Source organism: Callithrix jacchus, chromosome 4 (genome assembly GCF_049354715.1).
Source record: "Callithrix jacchus isolate 240 chromosome 4, calJac240_pri, whole genome shotgun sequence".
Lineage (NCBI taxonomy): Eukaryota > Metazoa > Chordata > Mammalia > Primates > Cebidae > Callithrix > Callithrix jacchus.
Genome location: NC_133505.1, coordinates 41136842 through 41156202, shown reverse-complemented (window position 1 = coordinate 41156202; position 19361 = coordinate 41136842). Strand labels below are relative to the sequence as shown.

The following is a 19361-nucleotide window of genomic DNA, read 5'->3' as shown; positions in this document are numbered from 1 at the left end:
GCAGTCCCTGACATAAGGACATGAGTGAAAGTAATTTATTTTGGAGGTACATGAAACTTCAATAGCAGCTGAGTGAAAGTTAGATGGGGAAGGGAAAACAGCCAACAAAAGGTGAGTGACTGGAACTTAATCCCCTGGGGAAATTCTGGGAAAGCACATGCTTCAGAGTTAACCCAGCACGGAAGGCGGCAGTTGGGCAATTGTATATCAATTCCCATTGATCACTGACTGAAGACTGCTGCCTGACATGTGAACTCTTCGGCCCTTCTAGTCTTCTGTGAGTTGGGCAGAATGGCCCTTCTTGGCTTCGATGAAGACTTCAGAAAGCATGCGGATGTCCAGCCAGTGTGCCCTGCAGTGGTATGGCCCAAGGAATGTGGCAAGTATTAGTAGTATCAGCCATACCAGGTCTGTTTCTAGATGGAGAACCCTTAGATGGGCTGGAGCCTGTGATCTCTTAGATCTATAATATCTGTGATCAGAATTGAAGAATTTTCTATTGTCTTTTTTTTTCTTCCAATTTTGCCCAAGCCTTCATAAAGTCTTGTTAAACCTTAACAGCAGCGAGGCGCAGTGGCTCACGCCTGTAATACCAGCACATTGGAAGGCTGAGGTGGGTGGATCACCTCAGGTCAGGAGTTTGAGACTAACCTGACCAACATGAAGAAACCCCATCTCTACTGAGAAGGGAGACCCCCTCACTTTCTCCTATTTCACCTCCTCCCCCACTCCCAGATGGGAAGGAGGGTGAAGAAGGGAAAAAACAAAATAAAATTCCAAAGAGCTAGGAAAATAACTCCCTTTTTAGTTCCAGCATCTCTGCTATCTGTTAACTTGAAAGAGCTGCAAATGAATGTTATCCCTGCCGGCTGGAGCCCGGCACTGTTCATGCCCCCACATCTCCACGTCTCCACGGACCAGGATCCCTCCTGGAAACACCTCTGTCAACAAACAGCTTGTTGGCTTTACCTTGTCTCTGTAAGCCGCCTCCCCTGCCGTTCCCGCACGCGCTGCATATGAATTAGCAAATCAATAAAGCCAAAAGATGGTAAGGTGAGATGTCCAGCAAATGGACAATGACATAGTTCCACCTCAGTTTCCCCTTTAGCATTGTAAGCCTATAAAAGGGGAGAGAAGCTGCAGCTTGGGGAGCTCAGCGAATGAGGCTGTAGCACCCCCCACAGCTCCTGGCCAAATAAAAAGCCACTTTCTTCCTCAATTCAGTGTTGGAGAGGTTTGTTCCTTGCCGTTCCTGCTTCATACATGGAGAAACCCCATGTCTACTAAAAATGTAAAAAATTAGCTGGGCATAGTGGCGCATGCACGTAATCCCAGCTACTCAGGAGGCTGAGGCAGGAGAATTGCTTGAACCTGGGAGGTAGAGGTTGTGGTGAGCTGAGATCACACCATTGCATGACAGCCTAGGCAACAAGAGTGAAACTCCATCTCAAAAAACCAGCCAACCAACCAACCTTAACAAGTCTTATTTTCACATTCCCTTAAGAAGGACAGGCCTAGGTCCAAATATAGCAGGGTGTATTAGTTTGCTAGGGCTACCATAAGAAATACCACAGACTGAATGGCTTAAACAAATAAACTTATTGCCTCATGGCTCTGGAGGCTAGAAATGTGAACTCAAGGTGTCGGCAGGGTTGGTTTCTTCTGAGGCCTCTCTCCTTGGCTAGTGGATGACTGTCTTCTCCCTGCATCTTCGTATGGACTGCTCCCTGTGTATGAATGTCCTAATCTCTTCTTATATGGATACTAGCTATGTTAGGACTTACTTTCATAACCTCATTTTAACTTAATTATCACTTTAAAACTCTAACTCCAAAAAAAAGTCACATTCTGAGGTACTGGATTTCGGACCTCAGCATTATGAATTGATAGGGGGACACAGTTCAGCCTGTAACAAAGGAATATGGGGCAAAGGGAAAATCCTCCTTCTCCAACTATTTTCCTTTTCTCTCTCAAAGGCCAAGGTGAGTGAGAGCAACATTGGATCATGGGATCTTGGTTGCCCTGCAACTCAAGAGATACCTGGCTTCAATGTTAGCAGTGAGCAACAGCAGAGCTGAGAACAGGTGAGTCACACCTGAGTCAGGCTACATTTCCCAGGCTAATTTGCAAACCAGAATTCCAGATATAATTTATATTCACTCAAACTTTCCACTCATGAACTTCCTAAATATATTTTGAAAAAGTATGCACACCCTCATACATGTTTTTTAAATTAAACTTTTTATTTTGAGCTAATTAGAGAGTGACATGCAGTTGTAATAAATAATACAGACAGAACCTTTTACCCTTTATCCAGCTTCCCCAATGGGAACATCTTATAACACTTCAGTACAATATTGCAACCAGGATATTGACATTTGTATTAATGTCAATATTACAGTCAAGACAGTATTTCTGTCACTCCCAGTATCCCTTACCTTTCCCTTTTATGGTAAGTTCACCTCCTTCCAATCCCCACCACTTCTTTAACCACTGGCAACCATGAATTATTTTTCTCTATTTGTGTACTTTTGTCATTTCAAGCTTGTTAATACAAATGGATTGTGCTTTTGATGTCAAGCCTAAGAATTTTTTGCCTAGCCTGACATCTCAAAGATTTTCTCCTAATTTTCTAAAATTTTATTAGTTTTATTTTACACTTTATGTTTACTCGATAATCCGTCTTTGTTTCTTTGTCTTTAGAGACGGGGTCTTGCTCTGTTGCTCAGGCTGGAGTGAAGTGACACGATCACAGCTGACTGCAGTATGTAACCTTTTGGGATTGGCATTTTTCACTCAGTAGAACTCTCTGGAGATTGATCCAGGTTGTGTGTCTCAATTACTCTCTTTTATTGCTGAGTGGTATTTCATGGTATAAATGTACAATAGTTGGTTTAACCACTTCCCTGTTAAAGGATATCTGGGTTATTTTTTACTAGAATGAGTAAGTAGACAAAGATTTTCATACAAGGTTTTGTGTGAAGGCATTGTGTGTGCGTGTGTTTGTGTGTACCACTTTTCATTTCTCGGGGCTAAATACCCAAGAGTGCAGTTGCTGGGCAGGCTAATAGTAGTATGCTTAGTTCTCGGGTTTTGTTATTGTTGCTGTTGTTGGTTTTGTTTTGTTTTGTTTATAAGAAACCGCCAAATCATTTTCCAGAGTGGCTATAGCATTTTACATTCCCACTAGAAATTATGAGTGATCCAGTATCTCCTCTTCCTTGTCAGCATTTAGCATTGTCACTATTTTTATTTTAGCCATCCTGATAGGTGTGGAGTGATATCTCATTGTGGTTTTAGTTTGCATTTCCCTAATGGTCAGTGATGTTGAACAACTTTTCATGTGCTAATTTGCCATCTTTATAGCCTCCTTAGTGAAATATCACCCTCAGTCTTTTGCCTATTTTCTAATTGAATTGTTTAGTGTTTTTTTGGTTGAGTTTTGAGAATTCTTTATATATTCTAGATACTAGTCCTTTGTTCAATATATGGTTTGCAAATATTTTGTCCTTCTGTGTAGCTAATTTTTTCATTCTCTTACCAGATCTTCACAGAACAACAGTTTTACCTTTTGATGAAGTCTAATTTATCAGTTTTTCCTTTTATAGATAATGATTTTGATGTGAAACTTAACAATTCTTTGCCCAGTCTTGTATCTCAAAGATTTTCTCCTTTTTTGAAAACTTTTAGTAGTTTTATGCATTACATTTACTCCCTAATCCATTTTGTTTATTTATTTTAATTAATTGATTAATTGTATATGGTAAAGGTTAAGGTCTTGCATTTCTCTGACAATTTTTTTTTTTTTGAGACAGTCTTGCTCTGTTGCCCAGGTTAGAGTACAGTGATGCTATCACAGTCCATGGCAGCCTCAAACTCCTGGGCTCAAGCAATTCTCCTGCTGCAGCATCCCAATTAGCTGGAACTACAGGCAGGAGCAACCACACCAAGCTAATTTTTCATTGTTTATTTATTTATTTTTTTATAGACAGGGTCTTGCTATCTTACCCGGGCTGGTCTTGAACTCCTGGACTCAAACAATCCAATTCACTTTGAATTAACTTGTGCATAAGGTGTGAGACTTACGTCAAGGTTCATTTTTATTTTACAGTCTTGCCTGTAGATGCCCAGTTTTTCCATGTCACCATTGTTCAATTCACCATTTGTTAAAAAGGCCATTTTTCTTCCACTGACTTCCTTTTGCACCTTTTTCAAAAATCATTTGAGCAGACTGTGGATCTTTTTCTGGGTTCTCAATTTTGTTCCACTGATTTGTGTGCCCATTCCTCTGCCATAGTCATAGTCATGATTACTGTAGCTATATAACAAGACTTGAAATAGGGCAGGCTGATGTTCAATCACGTTATCCTTCTTTTTCAAGAATGTTTTAGGCATAGGCGTTGCTCCCGCCCTGGAGCTCTAGGTCGGCGTCCTCCCGCGAGCAAGTGAAGTGCTGGGTCTAAGGGTGCCCAAGGAGCCCCCAGAACGCTCCAGTAGCCGAGTAGCCGTGTCAGAGGCAGCAGGTGGCCACTTTCGCCCTGAGGGGGCTCCGCAGCTGCCTGCAGCCCTCTGCCAGTGCTGACCCTTCTCTTCGCGGACCCCACGCCAAGCGGCTACCCTGAGTTGACAGCCTGAGCGCCCGGCAATGGCAGCCTGGATGGCCTCGCACCCGCCCATCAATGGGATCCTGAAGAACAAAACCTCTACGACTTCCTCTATGGTGGCATCTACCGAACAGGCTGCGGTTGTGTCGACGAGGAACTGAGCACAAAATCCCAGAAGTGGGATGAAATGAACATCCTGGCGACGTATCATCCAGCAAAGACAATGGTTTAATGAAAATAGATGAACCAAGCACTCCTTACCACAGTATGTTGGGTGATGATGAAGATGCGTGCAGTGATACAGAAGCCACTGACGCCATGGCACCAAGTATCTTAGCTAAGAAATTAGCTGCTGCTGAAGGCTTGGAGCCAAAATATCGGATTCAGGAACAAGAAGGCCGTGGAGAGGATAGTGACCTCTCACCTGAAGAAGGAGAGAAAAAAGCGACAATTTGAAATGCAAAGGAAGATTCACTACAGTGAAGGACTCAATATCAAACTAGCTAGACAATTAATTTCAAAAGAACTATATGTTGATGATGAAGATGAAGCAATGTTAGAGACTCCGGGTGGAGAAAGCCTGAATATGGAAGAATCAAATCAAGGTTCTACTGCAAGTGACCAACAGCAAAACAAACCACGAAGTTCATAGGAGAGATTTGTTCAACACTGCAGTTGTTTGTTAGATATAAACCCTGTTGCTATAATCTATTGCTTCTTCTTCCCCACAATTCATGACTTAAGCACCAAAATGATACCAGTTATTATACATTGCCAAGAATTAAATGATGACCTTAGAGGCTGACTAGACTGAAAATGCCTGGTTGAGATATATATATTCTTGTGCCTAGCACTTTACCACAAATACAGTGTAATATCATCAGTCCAAAACTGCACTACTTTTGTAAAAACACTGGCGAATTTGTATAAGATCGTGTATAGTTTTGTGTATTAGAGGTTAAGCAATATCTTTGGGGGGGAACTAATTTATTTTCATCACTCTAAATATGGTGGTAGCTCTTATAAAGTTTCTTGATTTGTTGTTGTTTTAAATCAAAAGCCAATTGAACAACAGGATATGTAGACTGAAAAATATTCATGCTGAATAGTATTTTACCACTTGCCTTCAATTTGATTTGTCTGTTTCATTGAAAAGGATTCTAAGTCAGTTGCATTTTCTGGCCACTACCTTTAAAATTCCTGTTGAGTTTCTTTGTATTTACAAGGAAAGGTCTGAACTTTTTCTCATCAAAACTAGCCTTTTTTCCTCCCTACGTATTATAAAGTTAAACTTGCACTAATGTCTGCTTTTTTTTTTAAATGTTTTTGATACACTGAGCAGACTTCAGAGCAGTTTTTTAAAAAAATAAACATTCTAATGTAGTTTATCTCAGCACTCCCTTTAAATACCTGTCTTAACCTTCTGCTTTTATTTCCGACCCTTTTCCACACATATGCACACAATGTTTTACCTTTTAAAGGATTATTAAGATTGTCACAACATTAGGAACTCTTTATGCCTGTCAATTCTTCTAATACATGAAGAAAATAGATTGAGTAACAGCAGTAATAGGTGGGAAATACAGTTTAACTGCTGAATTTCTATACTTCTCTGATTTACAGCTTGCTAATTAAATTGCTATTATTAGTTTGTCTTAATTACACTTAAGAAAACAACTGACTGAGGGTTTTCTTTTTTGTTTTTTGAGGGTTTTTATGTTTTGTTTTTTGAGGTTTTATTTTTTTTTTTGGCATGAAGAGAGAATTGTATGTAACCCATGATACGGTTATTGCTGAATGTACAGACAGAAGCAAGCATGGACATTGTTTAGTTCAAAAACTTTAAATAGTCACTGCTTTAAGGGAATATGATAATGTATACTATGACAAATGTACCTTATTCTTCTAACACAGTAAGAATTACTTGGAATTTTTCCTGAAATGAAGTTCAGGAAAGCCCTGTGTATCTTAGTTTAGTGGTGGCTCATTTCTAGCCATATGAATTGTATACAATTTTTGTTAGTACCAAAATAATCTGTTATATGAACAGACTTCTAAAATAATGTCTGTATATTATATATATATGAAGGCTTTTATTGAACAGTTTATCTTTCATGTGCAAGTTAATGGAAATATCAGTAGGTCAAAATAAATAAAAAGTGGGGAATTCTTTGCTGTTAGAAGAATGTGCTTATTATTTTGATTTCTTAAATGGGATACAAAGTACTGCTGAACTATAGGTAAAGTATCTACTAAACATTTCAGCTAGTAATACCACTGATTTAGAAAAAAACTTTTTTTTTTTTTTTGCTTTCTGAATTTAGAATGTTGGGATTACCTGTTTAAATCTGTTTTGAGGGATGTAGAGATTAAGTCTGTACAGGTTGGGTGCAGTAGCTCACGCCCGTAATCTCAACACTTTAGGAGGCTGAGGCAGGCAGATCACGAGGTCAGGAGTTTGAGACCAGCTGGCCAACAAGGTGAAATCCCATCTCTACTAAAAAGACAAAAGTTAGCCTGGCGTGGTGGTGAGTGCCTGTAATCCCAGCTATTTGGGAGGCTGAGGAAGGAGAATTGCTTGAACCTGGGAGGTGGAGGTTGCAGTGAACCAAGACCTTGTCATTGCACTCTAGTCTGGGCGACAGAGTGAGACTGCATCTCAAAATAGAGAGACAGAGAGAGAGAGAGAGATTGATTAAGTCTGTACATATGTGTGCACATATATTCATGCACTCTCTGATTTTGGTTTCCTCATTTTTGAGTTCCTAGAAAGTATTCACATACTCCTTTTTTTTTTTTTTTTTTTTTTTTGGTAGAAGTAGCTATTGTAGAATGAAGAAAAGGGTAAGACTTTAAACAGTTGATTCTTTTTGTGTTTTCTACAAACTATTTTTTGAAATTTAAATCACAAGCAGACTCATTTTCTGGTTTTTAGAAAGTAGATGATGATTTCAGAGGCATAAGACATGCCGAACAGCATGCTCAGTGGGATTTTAGGTAGTCAAGTGCAGCTGAGAAAAAGTCTTTTCAAGTCATAAGTTGCTAATTGATATGGTATGAACTAGTCAAAATATGAACCATTATGATTCAAGTTAGATTTTCCTCTAGAGACAGATCTGAATGTTTATTTCTAGCGAAGGCAGATTTTACTTTCAACTTTTAAATCAATATCACTTTCTGTGCTTAACTCTTTGGTGTTACCTTGTCCATTTTCATTTGTCTAAAATTCTGCAGGGATGACTAAAATTTGACATAATGATATAAATGGATTGTTAAGGGTAACTTTAAGCTGAAGATTAAAGCAAGATGCCATTTTCCCTATGACTTTCATTTTGTTTATATTTTTTTCTTTATGTTAGTATACACTACACATACTATAATAAAATAATACAAAGAAGAATGTTTTAGATATCCTAGTTCCTTCGCCTTTCCATGTAAACTTTAGAATAATCCTGCCTATAATCAAGAAATCTTGCAGAGATTTTGGTAGGAATTGTGTGAATTTGTATATCAGTTTTTGGGGAGAATTGACATATTTACTTTGTTGAATCTTCCAATCCATGAACAGTATTTCTCTCCATGTAGATAGAGACTACATAGATCTTTGATATTGTTCATTGGCACTACATAGTTTTTAGCATACAAGTCTTGCACATTTTGTTAGATTTACACATAAGTGTTTCATGTCTTTGAATAATTGTAAATAACATATTCATACTTTTGGTATCACCTGTTCATTGTGAGTATGTAGAAATACAATTCATACTGGTTTATCTTGTATTCTATTAATTTGCTGAAATCAAATATCCTGGAAGCTTTTCTGTACATTCCTTGTGATTTTTCTACATAAACAATCATGTCATTACAAATGGGAACTGTTTATTTCTTCCTTCACAATCTGTATGCCTTTAATTTCTTTCTTCATGCCTATTGCACCGTCTAGAGCTTCCAACACTGTGAATGAGAGTGGTGAGAGTGGACATTCTTGTCTTGTTCCTGATTTTAGGTAGAAACTATTCGATCTTTCACAATCAAGTATGTTAGCCATGGGATTTTTGTTGATGATCTTTATCAAGTAAAAAAAGATCTCCTCTATTCCTATATTTCTGAGATTTAAAAAATTATGAATGGGTGTTAAAGTAGGTTAAATACTTTTTCTTCATCAATTGATATTAACAAGTAAATGTTCCTCTTCAGCCTGTAATATGATGGATTACATTGATCATTTATGAATATCCAACCAGCTTTGCATCCCTGAGATAACTCTCGTGGTTGTTTTATATAATTCTGTTTATATATTGCTAAATTCTATTTGCCAATATTTTGTTAAGATGGCTGCATCATGAGGAATGTTGAGGAATGTTGGTCTACAGTTTTCTTCCCATTGTCATTGTTTGGTTTTGAAATAGGGGTAATTCTAGCCTTATAAAATAAACTGGGAAATGCTTCCTCTGCTTCTGTTTTCTTGAAGAGATGGTTAATTGGTGTTAATTCTTCTTTCAGTCTTTGGTAGAATTCTTTGTTGAAACTATTTGTCCCTAAATATTTCTTTGTTGTGAGTTTTAAAATTATGAATTCAATTTCTTTATAGGTGTAGAAATTTTTGAATTATTTTAGAATTAGTGAGTTGTGGCACTTTATATTTTTTGAGAAAAGATTTATTTAATTTGAATGTCAAATTTATGTATGTAGAATTATTCATAGAATTCTTTTATTATCCTTTTGATGTCTACAGAATCTTTGATGATCTCCGGACTTCATTTCTGATGTTGGTAATTTCTATCTTCTGTGTTCTTTTTCTCTTTGTGAGTCTTGCTAGTGGTTTGCCAGTTTTATTAATCTTTCAAAGAGCCAGCTGTTTGCTTCATTGATTTTTTGTTTTTGTTTTTGCTTTTGTTGTTCTGTTTTCAGTTTCATTGTTCTGCTTGCTTTTTATTTTGCTGTTTTTTTTTTTTAATTCTTGAGGTGAGAGCATAGACTATTGGTTTGAGACTTTTCCTCTTTTCCAATGTATACAGTTAGTGCTTTAAGTTTACTTCTCAAATGCAAATCAAAACCACAATGAAATGCCATCTCACGACAGTCAGAATGGCGATTATTAAAAACTCAAGAAACAACTGATGCTGACAAGTTTGCAGAGAAATAGAAACACTATTACACTGTTGGTGGAATGTAAATTAGTTCAACCATTGTGGAAGACAGTGTGGCAACTCCTCAAAGATCTAGAACCAGAAAATCCATTTGACCCAGCAATCCCATTACTGGGTATATACCTAAAGGAATACAAATCATTCTATTATAAAGGTACATGCATGCATATGTTCATTACAGCACTATTCACAATAACAAAGACATGGAATCAACCCACCTGCCCATCAATGATAGACTGGATAAAGAAAATGTACATATACACTATGTAATGCTGTACAGCCATTAAAAGGAATGAAATAATGTTCTTTGCAGGGGCATGGATGGAGCCGGAAGTCATTATCCCCATCAAACTAATGTAGGAACAGAAAACCAACACCACAAGTTTTCACTAATAGGTGGGAGCTGAACAATGAGAACACATGGACACAGGGAGGGGAAGAACACACACTGGGGTCTGTCTGGGGTGGGGGTGGGGGCAGGAAGAGCATTAGGAAAATAGCTAATGCATATTTGGCTTAAGATCTAGGTGATGAGTTGATATGTGCAGCAAACCACCATGGCACACATTTACCTATGTAACAAACCTGCACATCCGGCACATGTACCCTGGAACTTAAAATAAATTTACTCATCATAACTACTATAACTGTATCCCACAAATACTGATATGGTATTTTCATTTTTGTTTAGTTGTGTTTATTGTGTGTATTCTTGAAAAATTTCTTTGAGACCTCCTCCTTGACCCGTGTATTCTAAGTGTGTTGTTTTGTCTCCAAATGTTTAGAGATTTTCCTGTTGTTGATTTCTGGTTTGGTTCCACTGTGGTAGGAGAACACTTTCTGTATGATTTTATTACAAAAATTTGTTGGTGTTTGTTTTATTGTCTTAGATATGGTCTATCTTGGCATATATCCTCTGGTCACTTAAAAAATGTGTATTCTGGCTGGGCCCGGAGGGTCACACCTGTAATCCCAGCACTTTGGGAGGCTGAGGCATGTGTATCACCTTAGGTCTTGAGTTCAAGACCAGCCTGATCAACATTGTGAAACCTTGTCTCTACTAAAAATACAAAAATTAGCTGGGCATGATGGCGTGTGGCTATAATCTCAGCTACTTGGGAGGCTGAGTTAGGAGAATTGCTTGAACCTGGAGGTGGATGTTGCAGTGAGCTGAAATGGTGACACTGCACTCCAGTCTGGGCAATAAGGGTGAAACTCTGTCTCAAAAAAAAAAAGTATATTCTGCCATGGAATACTATGTAGCCTTAAAAAGAATGAGATCCCATCCTTTGTAGGGACATGGATGGAGCTGGAGGCCATCATCCTTAGAAAACCAATGCGGAACAGAAAACCAAATACTGCATGTTCTCACTTACAAGTGGGGGCTAAATGGTGGGACACATGGACACATTGACAGGAAAAACACATACTGGGGACTATTGGAGGGTAAAGGTTGAGAGGAGGCAGAGGATCAGGAAAAATAACTAATGACTACTAGACCTAATACCTGGATGATGAAATAATCTGTATAACAAACCCCTATGACACAAGTTTACCAATGTAATAGACCTGCACATGTACCCCTGAACTTAAAAGGCAGGGGAGAAAATCTCATGGAATCTACTAAGAGCAAAGAAAAAAAAAAAAAAAAAAAAAGAATGTATCTTCTGTTGTTGGATGGCGTGTTCTATAAATGATTAGATCTTATTGGGTGATGTTGTTTAATTCTATATTTTTTCTGAATTTTTGTCTGATCAATTGTTGAGAGAAAACTATTGAAGTCTTCAACTATCATTGTTGATTTGCCTATTTTCAGTTCTATCAGCTTCTGTTTTATGTAATTTGCAGCCCTGTTGTTTGGTGCATACATATTTAAGATTGCTGTGTCTTTTTGGTAGATTGACCCTTTTATCATTATACAGTGTCCTTATTCATTTCTAATAGTTTTCTTTGTTCTGAATTTATTTGACATTGATATAGCCACCCTTTCTTTCTTTATTAGTTTTTGGATGTTATATGTTTTTCTATCCTTTAACTTACAAACTGCCTATGCTATTATATTTGAGGTAAGTTTATCATAAACAGCAAGTAATCGAGTCATATTTTAAAACCACTCTGCCAAGCTCTGTCTCTTATAATTGATGTATTTAGGCCATTTATTTTTTATATAATATTGTTATGTCCAGGGTTAAGTCTGACATTTTATTTTTTGTTTTCTGTTTATTCTTTCTGTTTTTCATTTCTTTGTTTTCTTTTTCATTGCTTTCTAAACAAGTTTAAAATTCTATTTTATTTATCTATAGTTATGTGTGTGTACCACTTTGTTTAGCTGTTTTAGTGGTTGTTCTAAGTATTACATTATATTTACATAACTTGTCTATTGTCATTAATCAATGCAGTCTGAGTGATGCATTGACACTTCTTTTCCTTTATGTTTGTTTACCCTCCCTCATTTATAATTACCTGTAATATTTTCTCTGTATATGTTTATAAACATATGACACAGTATTACAAGTTTTTCTTTTCTTTCTTTCTTTCTTTCTTTCTTTCTTTCTTTCTCTCTTTCTTTCTCTCTCTCTCTCTCTCTCTCTCTCTTTCTTTCTTTCTTTTCTCTCTCTCTCTCTCTCTCTCTCTCTCTCTCTCTCTCTCTCTCTCTCTCTCTCTTTCCTTTCAGATTGGGTAATTGCTACTGTTCTTTCTTCAGGGTAGCTAATTCTTTCCTCTGTTGTCTCCTGCTGTCGACCTTATTTATTGTACTTGTTATTTTGGCTATTGTAATTTTCAGTTCTAAAATTTTCACATTTTCTTCCTTTTTTTCCTATTTTAATGCTGAAATATCGTATGTTTCTCGTTTCTGCTCTTTTCTTCTTCTTCTTCTTTTTAAAACACCAAATTGGACATCATATTTTTTTCATTCTTTAAAGTTTTAATTGCTTGTCAAAGCATTTTAATGATGGTGGCTTTAAAATCCTCATTTAAAAGCCTTTTCTTTCAGTTTTGGCATCTTTTTATTGTCTTTTTAAAATTCAGTTTGAGATATCCCTGGTTCCTGAAATGACAAATCATTTTCAGTTGAAACTTGGACATTTTGGGCATTATGTTCTAAGGCTATTGGTCTTATTTAAACTGTTTCAGCTGGCTTCTTTTAACATCACACCAGCAGGTAGGTGGGTGAACTTCATCATGCCAGGTAGGGGTAGAAGTCCAGGTCTCTCACTCTGCCTTCATTGACACCTTAGATAGGTCCTCATTATTACTCAATTGGAACAATATCATGAAAATGGCCATACTGCCCAAAGTGATTTACAGATTCAATGCTATCCCCATCAAGCTACAAATGACCTTCTTCATAGAACTGGAAAAAAACAGCTTAAACTTCATATGGAAGCAAAAGAGAGCCCGCCTAGCCAAGTAAATTCTAAGCAAAAAGAACAAAGTAGGAGGCATCACACTACTGGACTTCAAACTATACTACAAGGCTATAGTAACCAAAACAGCATGGTACTGATACCAAAACAGAGATATAGACCAATGGAACAGAACAGAGGTCTCGGAGGCAATGCCACACATCTACAACCATCTGATCTTTGACAAACCTGACAAAAATGAGCAATGGGGAAAGGAGTCCCTGTTTAATAAATAGTGTTGGGAAAACTGGCTAGCCATGTGCAGAAAGCAGAAACTGGACCCCTTCCTGACAGCTTACACTAAAATTAACTCCAGATGGATTAAAGACTTAAACATAAGACTCTACACCATAAAAACCCTAGAAGAAAATCTAGGCAAAACAATACAGGACATAGGCATAGGCAAGGATTTCATGACCAAAACACCAAAAGCACTGGCAACAAAAGCCAAAATAAACAAATGGGACCTAATCAAACTCCACAGCTTCTGCACAGCAAAAGAAACAGTCAGAGTGAATTGGCAACCAATAGAATGGGAAAAAAATTTTGCAATCTACCCATTTGACAAAGGGCTAATATCCAGAATTTACAAAGAACTAAAACAGATTTACAAGAAAAAAACAAACAAGCCTATTCAAAAGTGGGTGAAGGATATGAAGACACTTTACAAAAGAAGACATACATGAGACCAACAAACATATGAAAAAATGCTCATCATCACTGGTCATCAGAGAAATGCAAATCAAAACTACATTGAGATACCATCTCATGCCAGTTAGAATGGCGATCATTAAAAAATCTGGAGACAACAGATGCTGGAGAGGATGTGGAGAAATAGGAACACTTTTACACTGTTGGTGGGAGTGTAAATTAGTTCAACCATTATGGAAGACAGTGTGGCGATTCCTCAAGGACCTAGAAATAGAAATTCCATTTGACCCAGCAATCCCATTACTGGGTATATATCCAGAGGATTATAAATCGTTCTACTATAAGGACACATGCACACAAATGTTCATTGCAGCACTGTTTACAATAGCAAGGACCTGGAACCAACAACCCAAATGCCCATCGATGATAGACTGGACAAGGAAAATGTGGCACATATACACCATGGAATATTATGCAGCAATCAAAAACGATGAGTTCATGTCCTTTGTAGGGATATGAAACCATCATTCTTCGCAAACTGACACAAGAACAGAAAATCAAACACTGCATGTTCTCACTCATAGGTGGGTGTTGAACAATGATAACACATGAACACAGGGAGGGGAGCATCACACACTGGGGTCTGTCGGGGGTGAGATGGGGAGGGACAGTGGGGAGTGGGGAGTTGGGGAGGGATAGCATGGGGAGAAATGCCAGTTATAGGTGATGGGGAGGAAGGCAGCATATCACACTGCCATGTGTGTACCTGTGCAACAATCTTGCATGTTCTTCACATGTACCCCAAAACCTAAAATGCAATAAAAAAAAATAAAAATGCCCTAAAAAAAAAAAAAAAAAAAGAAAATCCTGACTCTCCATTAGGCATTGTCTGATACTACTCTAGAGGGAAGGGAAAGAGATGCTTCATTACTATTGGGTGGGGGATGGAAGTCTAGGTTTCCACTGACATTTCAGGGGCTAGGGGAAGGGAGCACATTTTCACCAAGAGGGCATGAACATCCTGACTCCCTGCTCACTCTCTCTGACACCATCCTGGTGTGTGTTGAAGTGTTGGGCTCCTTATTACTGTCTGGTGAAGATGAAAGCCTAGGCTCCTCATTTGACCTTAGCTGGTGGGGGTGGAGTCAGTTTTTTCTGTGGTGTTTAGCTGGCCCCATCACCCAAGATGGAGTGTAGTGGTGTGATCATAGCTCACTGTAACCTTGAACTCCTGGGCTCAAGTGATCCTCCTGCTTCAGCCTTTCAAGTATCTAGGACTACAGGTACATCCCACTATGCCTGACTAATTTTATTATTATTATTATTATTATTAATAGAGACAGGGTCTCATTATGTTGCACAAGGCTGGTCTTGAACTCCTGACCTCAAGCAATCCTCCTCCTTGGCCTCCTCCCCAAAATTATTTTGAATGATGTAATACCTGACAACTTGAATAGGTCCTCTTTATTTGGTGGAAGGCGGAGTATTAGAAATGACCTAACAAAAAGGATTTGTTTCCCATCACTAAACTTATTCACTGTGTCAATGAGTGTATCAATGGTTTGTGGGAACCGAACTTAAATGAAAACGTGTTTATTTAAATGTTACAAGAGATGCTTTTATATTTTTAAGCGATTGGCTCTTGTGAATTTCAGAAAAATATTGCAAATCATTTGACTTAGTTACTTCACTTGTATTCTATGTAAAAATTTTAAAATTTTATCTCTTTGAAAAACTCCTATTATCAGTAGTGATAATGTTGTTTTGTGATCTGAAATGATTTTGTTACTTTGGACTAATTTTCATTGAGTTAATTAATAAGTGACTTTTCATTATGTAAACAAATTCTTAAGTATATCATAGAGAGAAAAAGTATTAAGTCACTAAGTGGCTTTCTATGTATATATGTTTGTCCATATTTAATTTTTGCAAAACTCAAATTAAGGTGGTAAATTCAGTGTGGATATACACATTCATGTATTGTGTTGATAAGATTAAGTACATTTTAAAACTAAAGTTTAAACCTTTTTAAAAATTATGTTTTATTTTTTATTTTTTCTTTTCTCCACGTGGGACTGATTGTCAGAACATATAAAGTTGAAAGTTGTAAATAAAATTGTCATTCAACTATATGTATATTTCTGTATGTTCAAAACACACATAATGATGAATTTGAATTAATAAGCAAAAAAGGAGAAGATTTATAATTAAAAATTGATCTTGGAATATACAGGCTACAGTTAAAGAATAGGAAAAGCTTTTCTTTCCCTTTAGTGTAATCTGCCCAGCTAGCAGGGGTTTCTTACCAGAATGCTCTCACTTAGTATCTTGATCATTTTTAGTGCTTTGTGCTGATAGCATCAAGTTTTTAAATTAGTTTAAAAACACAGAACAACAAAAAACCATTTGCTTCTGAGACACCGAGTTTCTTATAATTGTTACCTTCTTTATGTTTGTTTTCAAATGTTTTATTGTCACTCTGGTTATTGAAATACCAAAGCTAAAACAATGCTCACTCTCAGGTACCTGTGCACTTCAGTGACCAGTTTCTCTGGAAATTATTTTTTGTTGTTGCCATACTCAAACCTCATACCCCGAATTCAGAATACTGTCTAGCTATTTTGCATTCATTCCCCCAAATGTTTTTTTCTCACGAGACAGCCACTACCCATTTGGCCACAAGGTGGCGCCAAATGCTTAATCTTTCATCTTCCTTCGCCTACTGTAAACTAAAAGTAATTAGAACTGCTTGGCATGATTTACATATTTTAAATTAACACTGTACTATCAAAAGAGCTACCCTGTGCCTCAAACCCATAATGTGGTAAAAGCTGACAAATTAAAAACAGCAGCTCAATCTTTTTTAGATTAGTTTTGTCCAGGTTAAAAATATTACTGATATGTGTTTTAGAGACGGCACATATCATAGGTTTCAGTACGGGTGAAAGCATGCTTTTGTTCATACTCCAAGTCTGGCATGGTGAATGTTAATACATTTGTTTTGAAGAAGATTTTGCTTCTGGGTTTAAAATACTTCTGTTGATTTGTAGGAATCCTAATATACACTTTAAAGGGTAGATTAGAAAGAAGACCATGGAAAGTTGTCAATGCCCTCACTGTCTAAAGTGTGTTCACATCTTTGGATTAATGTCTGTTAGTCCTTGTGCAATAGTGACATGGAAGATCCTGCTTTTCTATTCTGATATTGTTGGTCACTGTAATAAGCAGAGCCATCTGGCCTTGCCATGAACAGATGGTTTCTGCTTTTTCCTCATGCTTGTCTGAAGGCCTCTGCAATAAGCTACTCATCAAAAGTTGGGTCTTTTGAGAGAAACAACAGGACAACCTCAGAGGCTCTGTGAAAATGATTCTACTTTTTTTTTTTTTTTTTTTTTTTTGAGGTGGAGTCTTACTCTGTTGTCCTGGCTGGAGTGCAGTGGTGAGATCTTGGCTCAATGCAACCTCTGCCTTTTGAGTTCAAGTGATTCTCCTGCCTCAGTCTCCTGAGTAGCTGGGACTATTGGTGCACGCCACCACAACTAGCTAATTTTTGTATTTTTAGTGGAGATGGGATTTCACCATGTTGGCCAGGCTGGTCTCAAACTTCTGACCTCAAGTGATTTGCCCACCTCAGCCTCCCAAAGTGCTGGGATTACAGGCATGAGCAACTCCAGCTGGCCTCTACCAGGTATTCTTGACTCTTGATATTGTGGAAAATAGAATTGCAAGAACAAATATGCTAGCTTAGGCTGATGTTGCCACCCTGGGTCAGATTATGCCAGGGTACTGAAAAGTTAGCATTCATAGAACTGTTTTAGTACAGAAGCAGATGCCTTCATCAATGTAGTCTGCTAACCCCATATCCCCAGATCAATGAAACAAGAAATGAGACTGAGTAAAGTTGTAAACCAATGTTTAATTATGATGATTTATTTTAGAATATTGATTTGAATTTTCTATTTTTTTTTCTGATAAGCCTGTCCTGTCCTTTGGAAACAATGTTCTATTTTATGATAAATATATAAGAAAACATTTTATTTCTTCTTGGTTTATTTATCTACACTCCTCCATTTTAGCCTATGCTTGTAGAAAATTAAACTAAATGTTCTTTGAAGGGTATCTTGTTCCCAAGGAATCTCAGAATTCAGGAAAAATAAACTACAGTAAATCTTAATATAGATTACAAGATAATTGGGAGAAATTGAGGATGATAATTTTATTGACTGGAATCCTGGAACTTTTACAATATTTTAAGCTTAGAAAAATCTCAACAATCCTTTGTGAAATAACATTGAGTGAAAATTTGCTCTCATACATCTATACAGAACCAAGCATTTTTATAGACAGGATCACTCGTAAAATATATGATGATTCTATAGAAAATCTGATATATAGTTATTTTCTGCAAACTATGCTAGGTGCTTTTATGGATCACTTTATGTTTTTGTAGCCACGTATTAAATGTGCAATGGTTCAATAGTCCTATCTGTAAATCTGGAATCACGGTTATGGCAGAGATGTTATGTTTAATGGAAAACTTCATTAAATTGGGTATTAGATTATTAAAGAGCAAGGATTGCAGTTCACAGGTGGAAACAGAGTCTATAAAGTTCTCCTAGGACAGGAGCTCATAGCTTATTGAGTCCCCACCTGACAGGTAGCAAATGATGCTACTTCTGACAAGTCCGAATCACTGGCAAACTTTGGGCATCTTGGACAAAATGATATTTAATCCACAGTTACAGGCGTTGCAAGCAAAATCCTTAGCTGGTGACTTCTCCTGAGGGAGAGTTTTCAGAATAAACGAGTTGATGAGGGAAAATACTATTATTGCTAGGTCATGATAGAAGTAGTTATAATTGGGATCGTATGGGCTAAGCCAGTCCAGACAGAGGTGAACTGTAGAGCCTTCATAGCATCAGACTTTTGTTTTGCTAACTACACGACAAGCGACTCTTTATGTCTTAACCCTAAAACAGGCCAAATAGAGACGACAAAATTAGTGGACTGAATTAGGGCATTTCTGAAAAGTTTTTTTTGGTTAATTCTGCCCCTTAAGATCAGAAATTGTGTAGGAAAAGTGTTTCAAAATTACGAACAAGGCAAAATTCTACATGCTTGATTATTTAATATCATACTTGAACCTTTGCTCATAATCCTGCCTGATTAAAACCTGAGTGTTTGCCGTGTGCCATTAGAGGTTACCCTGCAGAGAGCTGATGAGGGATGGTGGCTTTCTCTTTTATCTGGTAAAGAAGATCACACCAAGGTTCTGATTTTATTGTCCGCTAGTACCTTAGCTAGAAATTATTTCCTCACAGAGAGATACAGCTCTGCTTTTCAAATACTCTTTGAAGGCTCTTGTATTCTTCCTAGTTCCGTCGTTGAGTTTGATAAAACTTTGAAAGGTCTACCAAAGACATTTCTCTCAGAACTAGGCTTTTAGAGTGGAAATGCTGGAACTACGGATGAGAGGCACATGTGTATAAAGGCCCAGACCACAGAGAGAGCAGGTCTGATCAGCCACACCACTGCTGCTGCCCACGGCT

The 19361-nt window shown here is 37.4% G+C and overlaps 1 long non-coding RNA gene and 1 pseudogene across 1 annotated transcript in view; both read left to right on the top strand.

Moving 5' to 3' along the window:
* LOC103792383 (uncharacterized) overlaps positions 1 to 19361 on the top strand; it is a 39775-nt gene that overhangs the window by 9956 nt on the left and 10458 nt on the right. The window contains exons 2-3 of the long non-coding RNA XR_013534786.1: positions 1977 to 2084; positions 2704 to 2825. This is a non-coding gene — a long non-coding RNA (uncharacterized LOC103792383). The remainder of the gene's footprint in view (positions 1 to 1976; positions 2085 to 2703; positions 2826 to 19361) is intronic.
* LOC144582324 (protein phosphatase inhibitor 2-like) lies at positions 4503 to 5389 on the top strand (annotated as a pseudogene).